At 37.4% G+C, this 23635-nt stretch overlaps 1 pseudogene; it reads right to left on the minus strand.

Moving 5' to 3' along the window:
- Positions 1 to 23635, minus strand: part of LOC143444317 (G1/S-specific cyclin-E1-like) — a 228581-nt pseudogene continuing 204946 nt past the window's right edge.

Raw genomic sequence — 23635 nt, forward strand, 5'->3', positions numbered from 1 at the left:
TTAAGTGCTGCAGAGTCCCGGCAGCGGCGTCGTCGCTATGGACTGTTTCTGACTGCTCTTAGGAGGTGTCATGAAACCACCTACTTCAGTCGGGGATTGGCAGGTAACCAATTGTGTCTGGACACGGCTGCGATTCTCCATGGCAATATCCTACAAATTCAATTCCAACTTTAACCACGATGAGCCATACAAGCAAAACATACATTTAGTAAAAGAAGTTCAAAATCAGCCGAATTGTTTACCGCTAACTTACCAAGGTGTCAATGTTAATGAATATTGTGTACGTCACTTGCTGCCACCCTGCGGAATTTTTTCATAGGTTGAAGACCGATGTGTCGGACTGTTATCGCAAACGGCGCCATCCAGTTGACACACTTAACGCATAAACGGTTCAAATAAAAACACGCAAAAATCAGGCAATATTAACAGAAACAACTATATAGCGCACCTAATGCCTTAAAAATAAATGATATAAATAAACCGAAAAACACCGCAAAACCGAAGTTTAAAGCAATAAACTCAAAATTAGGTAAAATTCCGTAAATACATTAGACATTGCTGATAAAACTTCTAGTATTACCTAACTTTGATAAAACCGTTATACTAGAATTATCCCAGTGCTTATAGAATCACTTACAGCGGCGATGTCTTTGAACTGAAAGCCTGAAACTTAGGTGGCGAGCTCCTGCGATGAAAAATGGTACAAGGCGGACACAGCCAAGAAACCGGATGGAAACTGAAAACTCTCGATATCCAATGTACAGAGTAAAGAAAGTAATTCTTTCAGGCAACCATCTCTTGAGAGAGTAAGTAGTTGCTGTGTTTTCTTGTGCAATACTTGAATAGTTTCTGAAGGTCTAGCAATAGATATGAACATATGTGCTGGCATCTGTATCAAAAGTAATTTTGGAATGTTTCTACCCGCATGTAGCATTGTTTGTTTCGTACGAACTTTACGTTCATTTCTTTTACTCGGAAAATTTTGGAAAAGGCTTATATGGGATAGAAAAAGGTGAACAAACCAGTCTAACGAAATAAGACCGTCTAGTATCTTATGCACTTGACTTTTCTATTGAACAGTTGGAGTATGGCGAAGGTAGGTTGTCGTTGCTGTTACGATGCTGAATCCTTTGCTCAGAAGGTTGCTATCTCAGTTGGTTGATATCTTCACTCATATATTAAAAGAAAAGCACACGGCAATCTTAATTTTAGACTTTACTCAAACTGATGTCCTTCGCGCAGGCAGTGCAAAACCGAATGGGCAGGTAAAGTGAACGAGCAATGCGAAAATACACACGTGCTGGGAACATCACGAGGGCGCCAACCAGCGACAAACCAGTAAGTATCCAACGGCCGCTCCATACATCTTTCCTTTCCGGCAAGAAAATAAGAGGACGGAAAGCGATGAGGATAAAACATAATGCGAACTAATAAAACAAAACTGAGATCTAACAAGCCCAACTCATATTTTACAAATTTGGGATTATCTCAGCGCCACTGTGTCAACCTATCGTGCAAAAAGAACAATTGTGAGTATGGCAGTAGCGCCAGCAGAGGGAAGGTTGTCACCTTCCCAAAAACAGCCACTATGTGTACAGTGTACACCATAACAAAAGAACGTAAAGGAATAATTCTCCACGACAGGAGTTCGCCGTCCTATCTTCTCAGCGTCATCTTTCGACTCAGCGATTTCGTTTTCCTTGTGAGGTGAATCAGCATCTTCATCTCGTGCTTTGTTTGATGATGTCACAACAGTTTGGTGATCTCTGTGATTAAACAAAAAATGCTTCATTACGAAACTCTAACAGAAAATCAGTCTGTACAAGCGAGTAGCACGTGGGGTGAATACTTTGTTATTTCTTTGTTGGAATCCTCAAGCATCGGTGCGTGGCGATTGGTTGACTCTGCTTCTGACCGGACAGGACTGGGACTGAAAAAATCAGCGATATTTTTTTCTGTGGCCAAAGAGAATTCAAACATAAAAGGCAGCACCCAGTGACTGGGGTTGCTCTGTATCCTCACGTCTCTTCCACTTGCTGCGAAGGCGGCACACAGACCGGGGAAGTCGGACTGATAGAAGATTGCTCCTCATCACTGATTGACTCGTTCCTCGTCGCTCGAGTAGCGTCCAATTCTGATGCAACATTCTTCATGATTTCTATGTTATCTTGATATTAACAACCGAAGCATTTTGAACAAACGATAAGATTTGGTATTTTGGATACCTTTCACTTCGATTCTTCTTTCATATTCTTCAACAATCTGAATTCAAATATACACCTTAACATGCAGTGCAGCGATATGGTGGAATTTATAACTAACGGAAGAAACAACATTAATAACTATCGATATTAATAATTAAAATGATACTTACCATGATCGTCACTAATTACAACTTTTAAAAAGTTATTATTAATAAAATAGACTAACTCTGCTTATCCAAGTTGGAATGAGAGTTTCCTGGGCTTGTTCGACAAACTGAGCAGTCTGATTCATAAATCGCTCCACGATCACTCGAAATTTGTTTTTGCTTTCAATGGTGCTGTGAACAACACATTGATATGTGTCAGCTAGCACCTAAAAATAGAGACATTATCACGGAAAGATTGATAAGAAATTAAACGATGGCACAATGCAACATAAACATTCTTTATAAATTTCCCTTCCACCCTTCAACTGAACTGTAATTTCACTTATGAATGGCATCACATGTAAAGCAACAACAAGTAAACGTTACATCATTTTTGTATTTCTCCTTTCTCCATTGAAGAAAGTGTACCGTACTATACAACGCACAGCAAACTCGAATGTGCACAGGTTAAATAATTGCTAAAAATACATTTATTATGCCGCAGTCACATTCTCACTGTGACATTTCGCCAATTTCATCATCTTTAATCAATCCAAAGTAATTCAACCTTAACTTAATGAGCTCGCATTGTTACGTTATAAAGTTTTTTGTTAAACAAAAGCATGTTCAGGTAACACTTACACACTGACATTGACATTGAAATCTGTTACCAAAATCTGCCTTTACCAGGCCTTTCTGGCATCAAAATCACTGAACGCTCGACTCGATGAAAAGCGAAGGGATCGTTGGACCGAGGCAGGGCGTTGGACACCATCGACTTTATTCCCTACCAACCTACGAGACATCAAATTCACAATTTTCATAGAGATCTGGAAAGCTACATTGAACATCAGTATATAGATACGAGACTTCATAAATAATAAATTGTTGTAAATCTGCAATTTTATACATTTTTATGTAAAGAGCGTAAAAAAGACATCAGTACTTAAATATTTCTGCACAAACAGATAAAAATAAATTTAACCTGCTGCCAATAACAATGAAAAACCCTGTATTAAGGATAGATATCATGTCTAAAGAAAGTGCATGAAATCTGTTACCAAAATCTGCCTTTACCAGGCCTTTCTGGCATCAAAATCACTGAACGCTCGACTCGATGAAAAGCGAAGGGAGCGTTGGACCGAGGCAGGGTTAACAAATTGCTACTGATTGTAAACATTTGCTAAATAGGGTTAACATCATGTGCAAATGGCTACTCATTGTAACCATTTGCTCAATATGGTTAACATGTTACTACTCATGGTAACCTTTTGCTATTTTACAAATGGCTAATGAATTTAAACATTTGCTAATTAGAGTTCACAAATTCCTACTGAGTGAAACCATTTGCTAAATAGGGTTAAAAATGGCTACTGTATGTAACCATTTACTAAATAGCGTTAACATATTGCTACTGAGTTTAACCTTTTTCTAAATAGGTTTAGCAAATGGCTGCTGATTGTAACCATTTGCTAAATAGGGTTAACAAATGCCTACTGAGTGCAACCATTTTATAAATGAGGTTAGGGTTAGTTATAATTAGCACGGGTACAAACGTAAGTTTTGTAAGTTGTCATTTGCAGGGGTACAAATATGCACGAAGTTACTATTACCAAATGTATCTCGCAACGTATACGGGAATCAAATTGCACCAAGTAAAAATTACCAAATGTATCTTGCAACGTGTACGGATATCAAATTGCACGAAGTAAAAATTACCAAATGTATCTCGCAACGTATACGGATATCAAATTGCACGATGTCAAAATTACCGAATGTATATCGCAACTTATACGAGTGAAAAATTGCACGAAGTAACTATTACCAAATGTAAATGGGATGCAATTACATTGAGCTCTTGCCTTGGTAAACTAGTTCAAGGTAAATGTTGTGAATACCTTAGCTTACTCTTATCTATCGTGGTAGTGTAGTAGTAACTTTACTAAAGGGAAGTGTTTGATGTTTATCTGAATTTTCTTGAGTTTTTCATCGGAGTCAGTATCATAGTAGGCTACTTCTGAAAACAAAAACATTTACAAAATGTCTAGGCAAAGATTTACAGCAATGCGTGGATTGGAAATTTGCAAAATCTTCTGTCAGACTGCTCTGATGACGAGGATTCTGACGTCTCATGCATAACATACGTTTTTGGCATATTAGCCTGTGACTGTGTTGACTGACGTTTTACCAAATGCCTTTTGTAAAATCGGGTGAAAAGTTAAACAAAGCTTTCGAATTGTGTCAGTTGTATAAGGCTTTGCATCATTCCCTTTCTAGGGCACCTTTCTTAGTTTTTTTAGTTCTAAACTCACCATGGTACGATTGATAACGTTTTTGATCGTTGGGTCTATAACCCACGGTGAATTAACTTTACGCCCTATTTTTCTCATTTCTTTTGTAAAATTTATAGTTTTATTAAACCTAGTAACCTATTTCTAGACATTGGTTCATTGGTCGTCATTGTTTCCCCACAGTTTATTGTCAAATGGGAACTGGCATCTATTTTTACCACAAGACGCGCGAAAACGATCGCTCGCGTGTTTGGTGGGAAAATTGGACAGAAATCTGGAAAGGCGCGAAGGGGAAACCTTCGCGGACCCATTATGCAGCCGTTGCCGATTCGGAAGCTTCCATTGATTCTGTAGCTTCGCGTCCATTCTGGAAACGGTATAAAGGTAACTATTGACTTGTTACATTCCAGTTGCGCTGAGGTCGTCACACGTCGCCAACTCCTTTGTGCGGTATCACGCATTACAGACCACAATGAAGTCACAAAGAAGACGCGAATTTTGCAGTTATATTGACCGGGGAAGGCTTGATTGGCCACGGCCGCATTTAAATTACTTTAAAGTTAAACGGAGAAACTCGTATTTGACTCTTAGGTAATATTGCGCATCGCACTGTATTTGATACTTAGGTAATAACGCGCATCCTGGTACCCATGCCTCAATCAAGCTCATTGAGGAACGTTTTCTTGACAATACAGCAAGTATGCATCATTAACCTTCTAGGCCGCCGATCTTTGTTTCTTCAGTTCTAAACTCACCATGGTATAAACCGTATAATTTATAACGTTTTCGATCATAGCGTCTTCTCTGTCCCACGGTCAATTAACATCACGCTCCGTTTCGCTCATTTCTTTTGTATTTGCCAATATTAGGTCAATTTTTTCTAATTTCGTTTAGGTTATTGTCAAATGGGAACTGAGTAAATGACTATATAACGCATCCCTTTTTGCTGAAAGAGTGAAAGACATTTACATGTACTGCTGTTCAGTTTGCCAGTCAGCTTAAGGGACACACTTGGCTTGGACCGAAGGTTTTACAGTTTTTTAACTATTTTCAAGTTAGCCATATTCGTTGATCAGATAGAGCTCAAAAACAGTTAGAGTACAGTATAAAGTTTCCCAAATAGCTAAAAAGTGCCAGGGACACACTTGGCTTGAGCCGAAGGTTTTACAGTTTTTTAATTTGTGTCCGGTCCTATGGAGACCATTGTCTGAACAGGTTCTTTGTTCATGACGATGTTTTTCTTAAAGATCCACACGCCCCATAACATTATGGGAAGAGGAAACAATTAGTCGATAGCCTTACACGTGCTAACGGTTTATTTGCTAACTGAGGGGCAAAACAATTATATACCATATATATATAATTTCCTGCGGTTCCTCACCCATCGGTGCAGTTGAGGTTGGTGATCATGCGTCGGGCGCATCTCAAAACAACGTTGTTGTGGTGAGCTGATATATAAGAAATCTTACGTGACCGAAAATTTTTGTGGTGTGCAGTTAATTAAGTTGTTAGTTTTTGTTTTGGCAAACATGTCATAGAAATATTTACACGATTTTAAAACCAGTTGCTAGAGCAATAAGCTTTTTTGTACAATGTTTGTCCCAGCGCGATGACTGAAAAAAGAAACTCAATAAAACAATTCCGTCACCAATAACCGCGCGAGAAAAATTCGAAGCTCGTCCTAAAACGAGAGAAAAAGTGACAAAAAGCTGCTAGAAAAAAGCGCTAACGGCAAGGCAATTACTATTTATGCGCGAACCACTAATTTGTTGTCGAGGGATATAACATGTCTATTAAGAATTTTGCACGGCATTTCGTCAGAGAACAAGACCAAGAAGCAGTATTGTAATGACAAGGTTTTCAGTATGAGTGGTTGCACAGAACAATTTTTAAAATTTTGGGTAATTTTGCGTGTAGAACGTCAAAATTGAAATCATTTATCCATCGCGAATTCGCCATCATATATTCCTAAACGAGTTTAGTTAAAGGATAGTAAATTTGGAAAAATTTGTTAAAATTTTAATCTTATTTAAAAAGCAATCAAGACATTTTTGCAGAAAGCATTATTTGTAAGGATGGTATATCACTGAGCATAACATATTAATCTAAAAGTTACGTTTAAAAATGTTAAAATGTGTCTTATATATGAATTTATGTTAGTCTAACAAAAAAATATTTTCCATACATAGATTTATTTTGCTACAGTTGTTTCTAAAAAAGTCTAAAAAAGAATGAAAGCAACAGCTTTGCATCACATACCATCGTCTCCCCATGACTACGGCAACCTGTCTCAAGCGGTCTCAAATCCGGCAGCCGCAGCACTACTTCTTCGGGCTACGAACAAATACCCAAGAACGCCGAAATGTGGAAGTTGCAGAAACCATGGGGTAGTGAGCGCTTTGAAGGGTCACAAAGGATATTGTCGTTGGAAAGACTGCCTCTGTGCAAAGGGCACTTTGATTGCTGAAAGACAAAGAGTAATGGCAGCGCAGGTAATACCCACAGTGTAAAGTAAACCAAATAAAAAAATTTGCAAACTAGGATATACATGGTTGCTTATGAAGATTACATTCAAAGTAGAACTATGAATAAAAACAAAAAGAAATTTAGGAATATTTTATATCCTCTGTTTTGAAATCTGTCTAAATCAGAATAAATTATTAACGTACAGCAAAAGTTCAAAAGTTTGTTCTTAATAGCGTATTCTTTAAATATGGAAATTTTTTTTAAAACAGGAATTTTTTTATCTTTTAATTAATATTACCCTAATATAGCTTGCTTTAAGACGTCAGCAAGCCCAAGAGGAAAATAACACACGAGAACTGCAACTGCTCTACTACTTTATTGAAAATGAAATTCACAACAAAGCCAGCAGCGACCCGTTATCATCATCAGGTGCGTCGTCTTCGCGTGTTTTTCAACTTCCCTGGTCAGTTTTTGTAACTGTAAGATATGACTTGAACCTTAAACGCGTTGTTATTTAAAAGTCATCACAATACGTACGTTGGTAGGCGCGAAACGTGCGAGATACGACGATTATATCTCAAATGATTGCAATGGAAGTTACGGTTTCGTGTCGTCATCACCGGTACATCAGCAACAACCGCACTTGGACAACAGCTCGGCCAAATCTGTTCATTCGGACAGCGATCAAAATGGCGACACGGAGAGAAAGTCCGACGTCACTCGCTCACCGCGATCGGACGACCCTAGGAAGAGTCCCCCTTCTGGTATGAGTGAAAACAGCTCACCGGCGTACAATGAAAGTCGATATAATCCTGAAAAACCTCACGCGAGTCAGGGGCCTGCATTGGATATCGACGAATCGCCAGAAAAGCATTCCCTTCTGTCAAGAACTGACTCAGCTGACCAGGCCAGTGACGTAACCGAAAATCAGCTATACGATTCAAGCCAGCTAACACAAACGCAAAACCAAGATGCAACAAGGTAATTTCAATTAACTAAATTACTGTATAAAGTCAAGTTAATCTGTAAATATTAAGTCCATATAATTCGCTCTAAGTTATAATTATAATAAATCTAAATAAATAGAAACCCAGAAAGTATATCGGGTTTTTTCATACAGTGGCGGGTTTGAGATGTTATGTCGAGTTTTTCCCAAACACAACGCGTCGCAATTATCTTCAATTTTAAAAAACTGCAACGGCGATGTGGTGAAAGCAATACAAAAGGTAATTACAGTATATTTATAGCATCGAATGTGGGTTGTAAAAATTAGCACGAAACTACCTGTAAAACGTCGCGCACTACCTTAACATTTCAATATTTTCTTTGTTTTTTCAAACATTTATAAGTCATATGTTTCATCATCCCACAGGTGTTAAAATTTGAAGATGAAATCGCAAAATCTTCACCACATTTGGGATCACCGAGAGACAACGCAACAAATTCTCATGTTCAGTTAAATTACACACGTGATAGCGCACGAGATCCCATTAACCTATCTCAACAAAGCGGTATGTTTTTGTCCTAAAAATAGCAACAGTGCGCCATAAAGATTGATAGTGGGTAATAATATTAATATTTTTTTCCTTCTTTTATAGCTGGAAGCTGCAACACGAGCCCTCATCCAACCATTGATGGTGACGCAATATCACCAGGCACACCTCCCATCGGTAATTTGTCGCAAGCCTACAAGTTCCAACAGGGTTCAATGGGTGCTGCAGGGTGCACCAGCACTGGATGCTCGAACCGCATTTTATCCTTTTGTAAACGGTTCGCTAGCAGGCAACTCCTTTTCAGCGCACACTGCAGGAAAAATTCCAGCGACTAACTTTAATGGGGCGTTTAAGCTGGGCCAATTCAGCAATTCCTCAATAAGATCACGTTATCCATTGCCGGGACAGATGCCGATGTCGTGCTTGGGAAATCTTTCCCCGTTTCCATCATCTTACGGCCAACACCCCGCCATCCGAGGACTCTTTGGCGGAGTTTCTCCTTACGGATCGTCTTCATTTATGCCTTCTCTTACCGCCGCCGCAGCTGCCCGCCCCAGACACCATTTCCTACGATACTAACCCTCAATTCTAAGGGCGCTTTCAGCCCTAACCCAAACCCCTCATATACATGGAGTCATTTTTCCAGATGCGACCGGTCATAAAGTTCTAACCCTGAACATTTAGAAACCGGTATTGTCTTTATTTTAGAGCAATAATAAGATCAATCTCCATTGTGGATCCTCATATGACCTTTTAAAGTGTTGCTTTGGGTAAATGACTTGAGACAAACTTAGCATTGATAAGGTTGCTCAGCTGTGTGAGTTTTTATATGACTTCTCAAACTGCCGCGTTGGGTAAATGAATTGTCGCACATATTGCATGAATAAGGTCTTTCTCCAGCGTGCATTCTCATATGACGTTTTAATTGCTAGCTTTGAGTAAATAACTTTTCACATAACTTGCAGTGATAATTACGCTTTCCAGTATGAGTTGTTACATGAGTTTTCAAATTGCTGCGTTGGGTACATGACTTGTCGCACATATCGCATTGTTAAGGTCGCTCATCTGTGTGAGCTCTTATATGATCTTTCAAGTGGCTTTTGTATTTGAATGATTTATCACAAAATTTGCAGGAAAAATGCTTTTCTTGTCCTTCTTTGTTGAAAAAGTCTTGTGAAATCCCATCAATCATTGCTTTTAACAAAACGTCAATTTGCATTCCAACTACTTGACGACCCATTGCGTTATTATTATTATTACCTAATTACATAATATACAAACCTAATTCGTTCGGCAAATTGAATTAAATTACCCCAACACGTGCCACAGTTGCAGATTGTTTACAGAATTTTATGTATGATATATATATCATTTAAGCAATTAACAACATTTGCGAAAAACTAGAAAAAAATTACTTTAATGTAATATTTAAGCCCTGTTCAGAAGACTTAATTCACAGGCAAGCACTCTTATCTCCGCGTTGTGATTTCCTTTGATAAAACAAGTTGGTCTTTGGTAAAATGACAAAACCAAACCAATTCTTGAAAAATATTAAGACGAATGTCAATGCAATGTCAATATTTCATGGTAGTAGGCTACTACACTATTATTAATGATTACTAAACTATACCCTGCAAAAAACATTTATAGGTCTCCAAAGGTCATATTAAATATGATGATCATTAATACACAACTGATTTGTGCCTAAAACGTTTATAAGTGCATATATTCTTGCTCATATTACGTGTAAATGTCAATATTGCATGATACTAAGTACAACTGCATTAGTAATTATCAATGATTACTAAAATATATTTTGAAAAAAGCAATTATATATCTCCAAACATCATGTTAACATGATAATCTTTAATAAACATCTGCTGAATTTTGATTATATTTAAAACTAATATTAATGTAACTATTGGTATTGTATTGTATTATTGTTATTGTATTATATTGTATTAATATGTGTAACGATTTGTACTAATATTAATGTAACTAATTAGTAACTGTAGTCTGTAAATAAACTACCAGCATAATATGTGTCATTTTGTATATATAATTAATTGCCTTCATTTCCTTGCCAGTTGCCACCATTTCAATAATGTTTTTGGATTCCCTACATACGAAAACTGCCTAAATCATAAAAATTTCGCAAACTTCACATAATACAAAACAACTTTTATTTATTATTGACAATTTTCCCAACAAGCACATTACTGAAACCAATATAACTTCCACGCAAATGTCCATTATGCCTGACAAACTCATAAATGTATGTATTCTTACTCATAAAATGTGTATTGTTTAAAACGATTTAGATCAAAATGAGGTCAAAATTTAAACTTGTTAGGTGAAAAAACTGGTTGCCCTACTAATAAGGGATTTGCCACTTTACTGCGATTGTATTTCAACCTGATTTAATTTCATTTATGATTTTCATTTTAACCAATCATGCGAATTATCATGGAATATTATCTAAAGACGTTAAATGCCGCACGTGATCTATGTCCCAGAAACGCACAACAGCGAGTGTTCATCACCTGAAGTGATGGTGTAAGCACCTCAGGGGTGTCCGTGCATGTAATAGAACAAGCAAACCTGAACTGACAGCTGCAGCGATCGGTCCTGAAACGATTAGTTGAAATGGATATTTCAACAGAAAATTTTTTTTTTGAGATAGTATTTTCGGCGCCTTGAAAATGAATCGCATTTGTGTTTCAAAAGTGTACAAGTGCTGCGGTTCGGATGTTTTTTGTGCTGCGACAAGTTACCGATTTTGCAAAGTTTTAAGTGATTTTAACGTAAAAGTGAAAGTTTCAATGTAATGTTCCCCGTAGTGGAGCTGCATCTTGTAAAGCAACGCCAAGAATAGACGCAGTCAACCGAGAATTTGCGGTGCATGCAGTTACTTGAAAACAACCGGATTAAGGGGTAAAAGGGCGTCATACTAACAAAGAAAATTTCTTTAATTTTGCCTCGTCCTTGCCTGGATCGCACCTGGTGTAGATATAACGCTGCTTGGTGTCGATGATAAATAATTGTTATTACGTAAGTCAAAAGTGAGCACACTGTAATGACTCCTCGCGGTCCTTAATCAACGCTTCTTGTAGCTACGTCGCATACCTCATAATCACGCCAATGAAGCTCTCAGTTCAGTATCTCAGTTTAAAACACTACACTAAGTCATACATTAATATTTTCTCCGACCTTGCTGTGGGTAAAAAATTTGAATTAGGGCCAATTCTTTGTATTTGCCGATATATTTGCAAACGTTTGTTTATTTCGACGAGACGTTTTGGCTTTTCACTGTGTGCTTTACCCTTGAAAAGCATAAAAAATCCATTGCATAATTGTTGCATTTAGGCAACATACGTTTGTGACGTATTTCTGCAGGATAACACTTTGGAAGATGATGAAGAAGAAGACAATGTAAAACCGGAGAAAAAGAAACGGATTAGACCGAAAAAAAAGTGTCCGTAAGTTGTACTATAATTTTGGCCTAGCTTTCAAGTATATGAATGGAAGAGAATTTAAAATAATCTCAGCTTTTCAATGCTGTTTTTTGTTTTTATGTGTAAAAGAGAAGAAAAGTGAAACATGTCCAAGAATAATGACATGATGGTGTTAATAATTGTTCTAGATTCTGTTGTGTCATGAATTCGAGTATCTCGCGCCACTGCAAACTCGTGCACGAGAAAATAAACTAATGAAGAAGGTGATTTTGCATGCGAATTTTGCGAAAAGACTTCTGACTTCTTGGAATGGCCTCGTGACTCGTGAGACACCTACGCGGCAAGCTTCACGCTGATCAACCTAAGGCAAAGGAGATGGCTGATTCTGTGGACCGCCGCCGGAAAAACGTCCCAATCGGAAGTTTTGGTAAATACACAAAGTACAAAATGACTGTGCAGTAGTTGCTCATGTTTTTGCCATTAAAAATTATTTGTTATTCTACAAACAATTTGTGTATGATTTGCATTTGTAAAAAAAACCTTTGAAGAAATGCTTCGTTGGTGCACTGTCGTCTTTATTTCATAAACCAGGTGGAAATGCAACGCGTACGAAGTCGGCCCAATGAAGCGATGGGATCGGTAATGGGATTTGAACGCAAAGCGATTGATGGTCTCGGAAAAAGGTGCACAATATTGTGTTTATTGCTGATTATAAATAAATAGCTATATTGTGTGCACTGTGCACGACCTGAAATGCATAAATGTGTTAGAATTTGCAATTCATGTATTCGTTATATTGTTTTATTTTCCTTTTTTCCACAATTTTCCAGACGACGACTTCAAAGTGGAAACGAAATGTATGGTTCAGTTGAAAACTTAATTTTTTTTTTCTGGTATCTAATTGTATTGATTCAATTCAAACGATGTTTAGTGCACAGGGTTCATAGTTGACCTGCCGTCGAAAGATGAGAATAACTGAATTAGGAACACTGAATTACTTTGTTTTGCAATGATCGCCAACACCACTGGAAACAATTCATTGGCACAGAACGCAACCATAACTAGATCAAACAACTGCGCTACGTTTAAAAATCAAACACAACTTGTTACAATTGTTCTGATATATACTTAAAAATCCTGTAACTGCTGTTTATAAACAAGTAAGTCAGTTTTCATCTTCATCCACATCTATCTCATGACTCATGATAGCAGCAAGATACTGCCAGATGGTGATAGATGTGTGTTAAGTTAAAGTTGACATGATAAGGCTTTAGAATTTAGATAGTGGACGAAAAGTTAAATTTTTCGTGGATCTTTAAATAAATCTTTCACGAAACTTTTAAATTTTTCTTCATAGACGTAATTGAAGCGTTTATTCGCGAATTGCAGGAAGAGAAGAGATACATAATTTGCCTCGATCAACGAGTTGAGGTAGTGCTTGTACCATGCAGGCACCTCTGTAGCTGTACCGGGTGTGAAAAAGCTCTCAGAAAGTTTCCGATATGCAGAGCTGAAATTGAACAGTCTATGCGTACTTACAGGTCGTAATATGTCTGTCGGGCATGCTTGCCTGAAGTGGCATAAATCCTCCTCACAATTATTTTGTTTGCTTCTTCTCGTTGATATCGTTTCGAGCAAAGATTTATAGAGCTTAAGATGACACAGAAATGTCAGTGAGAATACCTACAGATCGTGTGTTACTTTGTGACTGTGACGCCATAGAATCGTGTGATAATTTTGTAAATCATTACATTGATGTCTTTTTGATATACAGTACTTTAGTTTAATTGGAATGGTTTGCAGCCTAAAATATAAAGTTTAGTTACCTTTATACTGTTTCCAGAATGGACGCGAAGCTACAGAATCAATGGAAACATCCGACTCGGCAACGGCTGCATTATGGGTCCCCGAAGGTTTCCCCTTCGCGCATTTCCAGATTTCTGTCGAATTTTCCCACCAAACACGCGACCGATCGTTTTCGCGCGTCTTGTGGTAAAAATAGATGCCAGTTCCCATTTGAAAATAAACTGGGGGGAAAAAATGAAGACCAATAAACCAATGTCTAAAAATAGGTTACTAGGTTTGATAAAACCAGAAATTTTACAAAAGAAATGAGAAAAATAGGGCGTAAAGTTATTTCCCCATGGGTTACAGACCTATCGATCAAAAACGTTATCAATCGTACCATGGTGAGTTTAGAAGTTAGAACTAAAGAAACTAAGAAAGGTGCCCTAGAAAGGGAATGATGCAAAGCCTTATACAACTGATACAACTGGAAAGCTTTGTTTAACTTTTCACCCAATTTTACAAAAGGCATTTGGTAAAACGCCAGTCAACACAGTCACAGGCTAAAATGCCACAAACGCATGTTATGCATGAGACAAACTTGGCATTGATAAGGTCGGGATAGGTAGGTAGGTTATGGATAACATTTTGAATGCCGCATGATATTTGGAAACTTGCTCTATATAACTTCATGTAAAAACTCATTTTTGTACATCAGACTAATCTTCGCTCGAATCTGACGATTCAGATTCAATTGCCTGCTGAACACTGGCTATTGCAGCATTTACTGTTGCGTCGATTTCAATGTCAGAATCCTCGTCATCAGAGCAGTCTGACAGAAGATTTTTGCAAATTTCTAATCCACGCATTGCTGTAAATCTTTGCCTAGACATTTTGTAAATGTTTTTGTTTTCAGAAGTAGCCTACTATGATACTGACTCCGATGAAAAACTCAAGAAAATTCAGATAAACATCAAACACTTCCCTTTAGTAAAGTTACTACTACACTACCACAATAGATAAGGGTAAGCTAAGGTTTTCACAACATTTACCTTGAACTAGTTTACCAAGGCAAGAGCTCAATGTAATTGCATCCCATTTACATTTGGTAATAGTTACTTCGTGCAATTTTTCACTCGTATAAGTTGCGAGATAAATTCGGTAATTTTTACTTCGTGCAATTTGATACCCGTATACGTTGCGAGATACATTTGGTAATAGTAACTTCGTGCATATTTGCACCCCTGCAAATGATAACTTACAAAACTTGCGTTTGTACCCGTGCTAATTATAACTAACCCTAACCTCATTTATAAAATGGTTGCACTCAGTAGGCATTTGTTAACCCTATTTAGCAAATGGTTACAATCAGCAGCCATTTGCTAACCCTATTTAGAAAAAGGTTAAACTCAGTAGCAATATGTCAACGCTATTTAGTAAATGGTTACATACAGTAGCAATTTTTAACCCTATTTAGCAAATGGTTTCACTCAGTAAGAATTTGTTAACTCTATTTAGCAAACGGTTTTGGTCAGTTGCCATTTGTAAAATAGCAAAAGGTTACCATGAGTAGCCACATGTTAACCCTATTTAGCAAATGGTTCTGTAGCTTTGCGTCCATTTTGGAAACGGTATGAAGGTAACTTTTGACTTGTTACTTTCCAACTGCGCTGAGGTCGTCACACGTTGCCAACTCCATTGTGCGGCATCACGCATTACAGACCACAATGAAGTCACAAAGAAGACGCGAAATTTGCAGTTATATTGACCGGGGAAGGCTTGATTGGCCACGGTCGCATTATGTGGAACATTTGCACTTTCAAACGGAGAAACTCGTATTTGACTCTTAGGTAATATCGCGCATCGCACTGTATTTGAACTCTTACGTAATAACGCGCATCCTGGTACTCGCGCCTCAATCAAGCTCATTGAGGAACGTTTTCTTGACAATACAGCAAGTATGCATCATTAACCTACTAGGCCGCCGATCTTTGTTTCTTCAGTTCTAAACTCACCATGCTATAATTTATAACGATTACGATGAAAGCGTCTTCTCTGTCCCACGGTCAATTAATATCACGCTCCGTTTCGCTCATTTCTTTTGTATTTGCCAATAATAGGTCAATTTTTTCTAATTTCGTTTAGGTTATTGTCAAATGGGAACTGAATAAATGACTATATAACGCATCCCTTTTTGCTGAAAGAGTGAAAGACATTTACATCTACTGCTGTTCAGTTTGCCAGTCAGCTTAAGGGACACACTTGGCTTGGACCGAAGGTTTTACAGTTTTTTAACTATTTTCAAGTTAGCCATATTCGTTGATCAGATAGAGCTCAAAAACAGTTAGAGTACAGTATAAAGTTTCCCAAATAGCTAAAAAGTGCCAGGGACACACTTGGCTTAAGCCGAAGGTTTTACAGTTTTTTAATTTGTGTCCGGTCCTATGGAGACCATTGTCTAAACAGGTTCTTTGTTCTGGACGATGTTTTTCTTAAAGATCCACACGCCCCATAACATTATGGGAAGAGGAAACAATTAGTCGATAGCCTTACACGTGCTAATGGTTTATTTGCTAACTGAGGGGCAAAACAATTATATACCATATATATATAATTTCCTGCGGTTCCTCACCCATCGGTGCAGTTGAGGTTGGTGATCATGCGTCGGGCGCATCTCAAAACAACGTTGTTGTGGTGAGCTGATATATAAGAAATCTTACGTGACCGAAAATTTTTGTGGTGTGCAGTTAATTAAGTTGTTAGTTTTTGTTTTGGCAAACATGTCATAGAAATATTTACACGATTTTAAAACCAGTTGCTAGAGCAATAAGCTTTTTTGTATAATGTTTGTCCCAGCGCGATGACTGAAAAAAGAAACTCAATAAAACAATTCCGTCACCAATAACCGCGCGAGAGAAATTCGAAGCTCGTCCTAAAACGAGAGAAAAAGTGACAAAAAGCTGCTAGAAAAAAGCGCTAACGGCAAGGCAATTACTATTTATGCGCGAACCACTAATTTGTTGTCGAGGGATATAACATGTCTATTAAGAATTTTGCACGGCATTTTGTCAGAGAACAAGACCAAGAAGCAGTTATGTAATGACAAGGTTTTCAGTATGAGTGGTTGCACAGAACAGTTTTTAAAATTTTGGGTAATTTTGCGTGTAGAACGACAAAATTGAAATCATTTATCCGTCGCGATTTCGCCATCATATATTCCTAAACGAGTTTAGTTAAAGGATAGTAAATTTGGAAAAATTTGTTAAAATTTTAATCTTATTTAAAAAGCAATCAAGACATTTTTGCAGAAAGCATTATTTGCAAGGATGGTATATCACTGAGCATAACATATTAATCTAAAAGTTACGTTTAAAAATGTTAAAATGTGTCTTATATATGAATTTATGTTAGTCTAACAAAAAAATATTTTCCATACATAGATTTATTTTGCTACAGTTGTTTCTAAAAAAGTCTAAAAAAGAATGAAAGCAACAGCTTTGCATCACATACCATCGTCTCCCCATGACTACGGCAACCTGTCTCAAGCGGTCTCAAATCCGGCAGCCGCAGCACTACTTCTTCGGGCTACGGAAAAATACCCAAGAACGCCGAAATGTGGAAGATGCAGAAACCATGGGGTAGTGAGCGCTTTGAAGGGTCACAAAGGATATTGTCGTTGAAAAGACTGCCTCTGTGCAAAGGGCACTTTGATTGCTGAAAGACAAAGAGTAATGGCAGCGCAGGTAATACCCACAGTGTAAAGTAAACCAAATAAAAAAATTTGCAAAGTAGGATATACATGGTTGCTTATGAAGATTACATTCAAAGTAGAACTATGAATAAAAACAAAAAGAAATTTAGGAATATTTTATATCCTCTGTTTTGAAATCTGTCTAAATCAGAATAAATTATTAATGTACAGCAAAAGTTCAAAAGTTTGTTCTTAATAGCGTATTCTTTAAATATGGAAATTTTTTTTAAAACAGAAATTGTTTTATCTTTTAATTAATATTACCCTAATATAGCTTGCTTTAAGACGTCAGCAAGCCCAAGAGGAAAATAACACACGAGAACTGCAACTGCTCTACTACTTTATTGAAAATGAAATTCACAACAAAGCCAGCAGCGACCCGTTATCATCATCAGGTGCGTCGTCTTCGCGTGTTTTTCAACTTCCCTGGTCAGTTTTTGTAACTGTAAGATATGACTTGAACCTTAAACGCGTTGTTATTTAAAAGTCATCACAATACGTACGTTGGTAGGCGCGAAACGTGCGAGATACGACGATTATATCTCAAATGATTGCAATGGAAGTTACGGTTTCGTGTCGTCATCACCGGTACATCAGCAACAACCGCACTTGGACAACAGCTCGGCCAAATCTGTTCATTCGGACAGCGATCAAAATGGCGACACGGAGAGAAAGTCCGACGTCACTCGCTCACCGCGATCGGACGACCCTAGGAAGAGTCCTCCTTCTGGTATGAGTGAAAACAGCTCACCGGCGTACAATGAAAGTCGATATAATCCTGAAAAACCTCACGCGAGTCAGGGGCCTGCATTGGATATCGACGAATCGCCAGAAAAGCATTCCCTTCTGTCACGAACTGACTCAGCTGACCAGGCCAGTGACGTAACCGAAAATCAGCTATACGATTCAAGCCAGCTAACACAAACGCAAAACCAAGATGCAACAAGGTAATTTCAATTAACTAAATTACTGTATAAAGTCAAGTTAATCTGTAAATATTAAGTCCATATAATTCGCTCTAAGTTATAATTATAATAAATCTAAATAAATAGAAACCCAGAAAATATATCGGGTTTTTTCATACAGTGGCGGGTTTGAGATGTTATGTCGAGTTTTTCCCAAACACAACGCGTCGCAATTATCTTCAATTTTAAAAAACTGCAACGGCGATGTGGTGAAAGCAATACAAAAGGTAATTACAGTATATTTATAGCATCGAATGTGGGTAGTAAAAATTAGCACGAAACTACCTGTAAAACGTCGCGCACTACCTTAACATTTCAATATTTTCTTTGTTTTTTCAAACATTTATAAGTCATATGTTTCATCATCCCACAGGTGTTAAAATTTGAAGATGAAATCGCAAAATCTTCACCACATTTGGGATCACCGAGAGACAACGCAACAAATTCTCATGTTCAGTTAAATTACACACGTGATAGCGCACGAGATCCCATTAACCTATCTCAACAAAGCGGTATGTTTTTGTCCTAAAAATAGCAACAGTGCGCCATAAAGATTGATAGAGGGTAATAATATTAATATTTTTTTCCTTCTTTTATAGCTGGAAGCTGCAACACGAGCCCTCATCCAACCATTGATGGTGACGCAATATCACCAGGCACACCTCCCATCGGTGATTTGTCGCAAGCCTACAAGTTCCAACAGGGTTCAATGGGTGCACCAGCACTGGATGCTCGAACCGCATTTTATCCTTTTGTAAACGGTTCGCTAGCAGGCAACTCCTTTTCAGCGCACACTGCAGGAAAAATTCCAGCGACTAACTTTAATGGGGCGTTTAAGCTGGGCCAATTCAGCAATTCTTCAATAAGATCACGTTATCCATTGCCGGGACAGATGCCGATGTCGTGCTTGGGAAATCTTTCCCCGTTTCCATCATCTTACGGCCAACACCCCGCCATCCGAGGACTCTTTGGGGGAGTTTCTCCTTACGGATCGTCTTCATTTATGCCTTCTCTTACCGCCGCCGCAGCTGCCCGCCCCAGACACCATTTCCTACGATACTAACCCTCAATTCTAAGGGCGCTTTCAGCCCTAACCCAAACCCCTCATATACATGGAGTCATTTTTCCAGATGCGATCGGTCATAAAGTTCTAACCCTGAACATTTAGAAACCGGTATTGTCTTTATTTTAGAGCAATAATAAGATCAATCTCCATTGTGGATCCTCATATGACCTTTTAAAGTGTTTCTTTGGGTAAATGACTTGAGACAAACTTAGCATTGATAAGGTTGCTCAGCTGTGTGAGTTTTTATATGACTTCTCAAACTGCCGCGTTGGGTAAATGAATTGTCGCACATATTGCATGAATAAGGTCTTTCTCCAGCGTGCATTCTCATATGACGTTTTAAATGCTAGCTTTGAGTAAATAACTTTTCACATAACTTGCAGTGATAATTACGCTTTCCAGTATGAGTTGTTACATGAGTTTTCAAATTGCTGCGTTGGGTACATGACTAGTCGCACATATCGCATTGTTAAGGTCGCTCATCTGTGTGAGCTCTTATATGATCTTTCAAGTGGCTTTTGTATTTGAATGATTTATCACAAAATTTGCAGGAAAAATGCTTTTCTTGTCCTTCTTTGTTGAAAAAGTCTTGTGAAATCCCATCAATCATTGCTTTTAACAAAACGTCAATTTGCATTCCAACTACTTGACGACCCATTGCGTTATTATTATTATTACCTAATTACATAATATACAAACCTAATTCGTTCGGCAAATTGAATTAAATTACCCCAACACGTGCCACAGTTGCAGATTGTTTACAGAATTTTATGTATGATATATATATCATTTAAGCAATTAACAACATTTGCGAAAAACTAGAAAAAAATTACTTTAATGTAATATTTAAGCCCTGTTCAGAAGACTTAATTCACAGGCAAGCACTCTTATCTCCGCGTTGTGATTTCCTTTGATAAAACAAGTTGGTCTTTGGTAAAATGACAAAACCAAACCAATTCTTGAAAAATATTAAGACGAATGTCAATGCAATGTCAATATTTCATGGTAGTAGGCTACTACACTATTATTAATGATTACTAAACTATACCCTGCAAAAAACATTTATAGGTCTCCAAAGGTCATATTAAATATGATGATCATTAATACACAACTGATTTGTGCCTAAAACGTTTATAAGTGCATATATTCTTGCTCATATTACGTGTAAATGTCAATATTGCATGATACTAAGTACAACTGCATTAGTAATTATCAATGATTACTAAAATATATTTTGAAAAAAGCAATTATATATCTCCAAACATCATGTTAACATGATAATCTTTAATAAACATCTGCTGAATTTTGATTATATTTAAAACTAATATTAATGTAACTATTGGTATTGTATTGTATTATTGTTATTGTATTATATTGTATTAATATGTGTAACGATTTGTACTAATATTAATGTAACTAATTAGTAACTGTAGTCTGTAAATAAACTACCAGCATAATATGTGTCATTTTGTATATATAATTAATTGCCTTCATTTCCTTGCCAGTTGCCACCATTTCAATAATGTTTTTGGATTCCCTACATACGAAAACTGCCTAAATCATAAAAATTTCGCAAACTTCACATAATACAAAACAACTTTTATTTATTATTGACAATTTTCCCAACAAGCACATTACTGAAACCAATATAACTTCCACGCAAATGTCCATTATGCCTGACAAACTCATAAATGTATGTATTCTTACTCATAAAATGTGTATTGTTTAAAACGATTTAGATCAAAATGAGGTCAAAATTTAAACTTGTTAGGTGAAAAAACTGGTTGCCCTACTAATAAGGGATTTGCCACTTTACTGCGATTGTATTTCAACCTGATTTAATTTCATTTATGATTTTCATTTTAACCAATCATGCGAATTATCATGGAATATTATCTAAAGACGTTAAATGCCGCACGTGATCTATGTCCCAGAAACGCACAACAGCGAGTGTTCATCACCTGAAGTGATGGTGTAAGCACCTCAGGGGTGTCCGTGCATGTAATAGAACAAGCAAACCTGAACTGACAGCTGCAGCGATCGGTCCTGAAACGATTAGTTGAAATGGATATTTCAACAGAAAATTTTTTTTTTGAGATAGTATTTTCGGCGCCTTGAAAATGAATCGCATTTGTGTTTCAAAAGTGTACAAGTGCTGCGGTTCGGATGTTTTTTGTGCTGCGACAAGTTACCGATTTTGCAAAGTTTTAAGTGATTTTAACGTAAAAGTGAAAGTTTCAATGTAATGTTCCCCGTAGTGGAGCTGCATCTTGTAAAGCAACGCCAAGAATAGACGCAGTCAACCGAGAATTTGCGGTGCATGCAGTTACTTGAAAACAACCGGATTAAGGGGTAAAAGGGCGTCATACTAACAAAGAAAATTTCTTTAATTTTGCCTCGTCCTTGCCTGGATCGCACCTGGTGTAGATATAACGCTGCTTGGTGTCGATGATAAATAATTGTTATTACGTAAGTCAAAAGTGAGCACACTGTAATGACTCCTCGCGGTCCTTAATCAACGCTTCTTGTAGCTACGTCGCATACCTCATAATCACGCCAATGAAGCTCTCAGTTCAGTATCTCAGTTTAAAACACTACACTAAGTCATACATTAATATTTTCTCCGACCTTGCTGTGGGTAAAAAATTTGAATTAGGGCCAATTCTTTGTATTTGCCGATATATTTGCAAACGTTTGTTTATTTCGACGAGACGTTTTGGCTTTTCACTGTGTGCTTTACCCTTGAAAAGCATAAAAAATCCATTGCATAATTGTTGCATTTAGGCAACATACGTTTGTGACGTATTTCTGCAGGATAACACTTTGGAAGATGATGAAGAAGAAGACAATGTAAAACCGGAGAAAAAGAAACGGATTAGACCGAAAAAAAAGTGTCCGTAAGTTGTACTATAATTTTGGCCTAGCTTTCAAGTATATGAATGGAAGAGAATTTAAAATAATCTCAGCTTTTCAATGCTGTTTTTTGTTTTTATGTGTAAAAGAGAAGAAAAGTGAAACATGTCCAAGAATAATGACATGATGGTGTTAATAATTGTTCTAGATTCTGTTGTGTCATGAATTCGAGTATCTCGCGCCACTGCAAACTCGTGCACGAGAAAATAAACTAATGAAGAAGGTGATTTTGCATGCGAATTTTGCGAAAAGACTTCTGACTTCTTGGAATGGCCTCGTGACTCGTGAGACACCTACGCGGCAAGCTTCACGCTGATCAACCTAAGGCAAAGGAGATGGCTGATTCTGTGGACCGCCGCCGGAAAAACGTCCCAATCGGAAGTTTTGGTAAATACACAAAGTACAAAATGACTGTGCAGTAGTTGCTCATGTTGTTGCCATTAAAAATTATTTGTTATTCTACAAACAATTTGTGTATGATTTGCATTTGTAAAAAAAACCTTTGAAGAAATGCTTCGTTGGTGCACTGTCGTCTTTATTTCATAAACCAGGTGGAAATGCAACGCGTACGAAGTCGGCCCAATGAAGCGATGGGATCGGTAATGGGATTTGAACGCAAAGCGATTGATGGTCTCGGAAAAAGGTGCACAATATTGTGTTTATTGCTGATTATAAATAAATAGCTATATTGTGTGCACTGTGCACGACCTGAAATGCATAAATGTGTTAGAATTTGCAATTCATGTATTCGTTATATTGTTTTATTTTCCTTTTTTCCACAATTTTCCAGACGACGACTTCAAAGTGGAAACGAAATGTATGGTTCAGTTGAAAACTTAATTTTTTTTTTCTGGTATCTAATTGTATTGATTCAATTCAAACGATGTTTAGTGCACAGGGTTCATAGTTGACCTGCCGTCGAAAGATGAGAATAACTGAATTAGGAACACTGAATTACTTTGTTTTGCAATGATCGCCAACACCACTGGAAACAATTCATTGGCACAGAACGCAACCATAACTAGATCAAACAACTGCGCTACGTTTAAAAATCAAACACAACTTGTTACAATTGTTCTGATATATACTTAAAAATCCTG

The sequence above is a fragment of the Clavelina lepadiformis genome, chromosome 1 (genome assembly GCF_947623445.1).
Source record: "Clavelina lepadiformis chromosome 1, kaClaLepa1.1, whole genome shotgun sequence".
Taxonomy (NCBI): Eukaryota; Metazoa; Chordata; class Ascidiacea; order Aplousobranchia; family Clavelinidae; genus Clavelina; species Clavelina lepadiformis.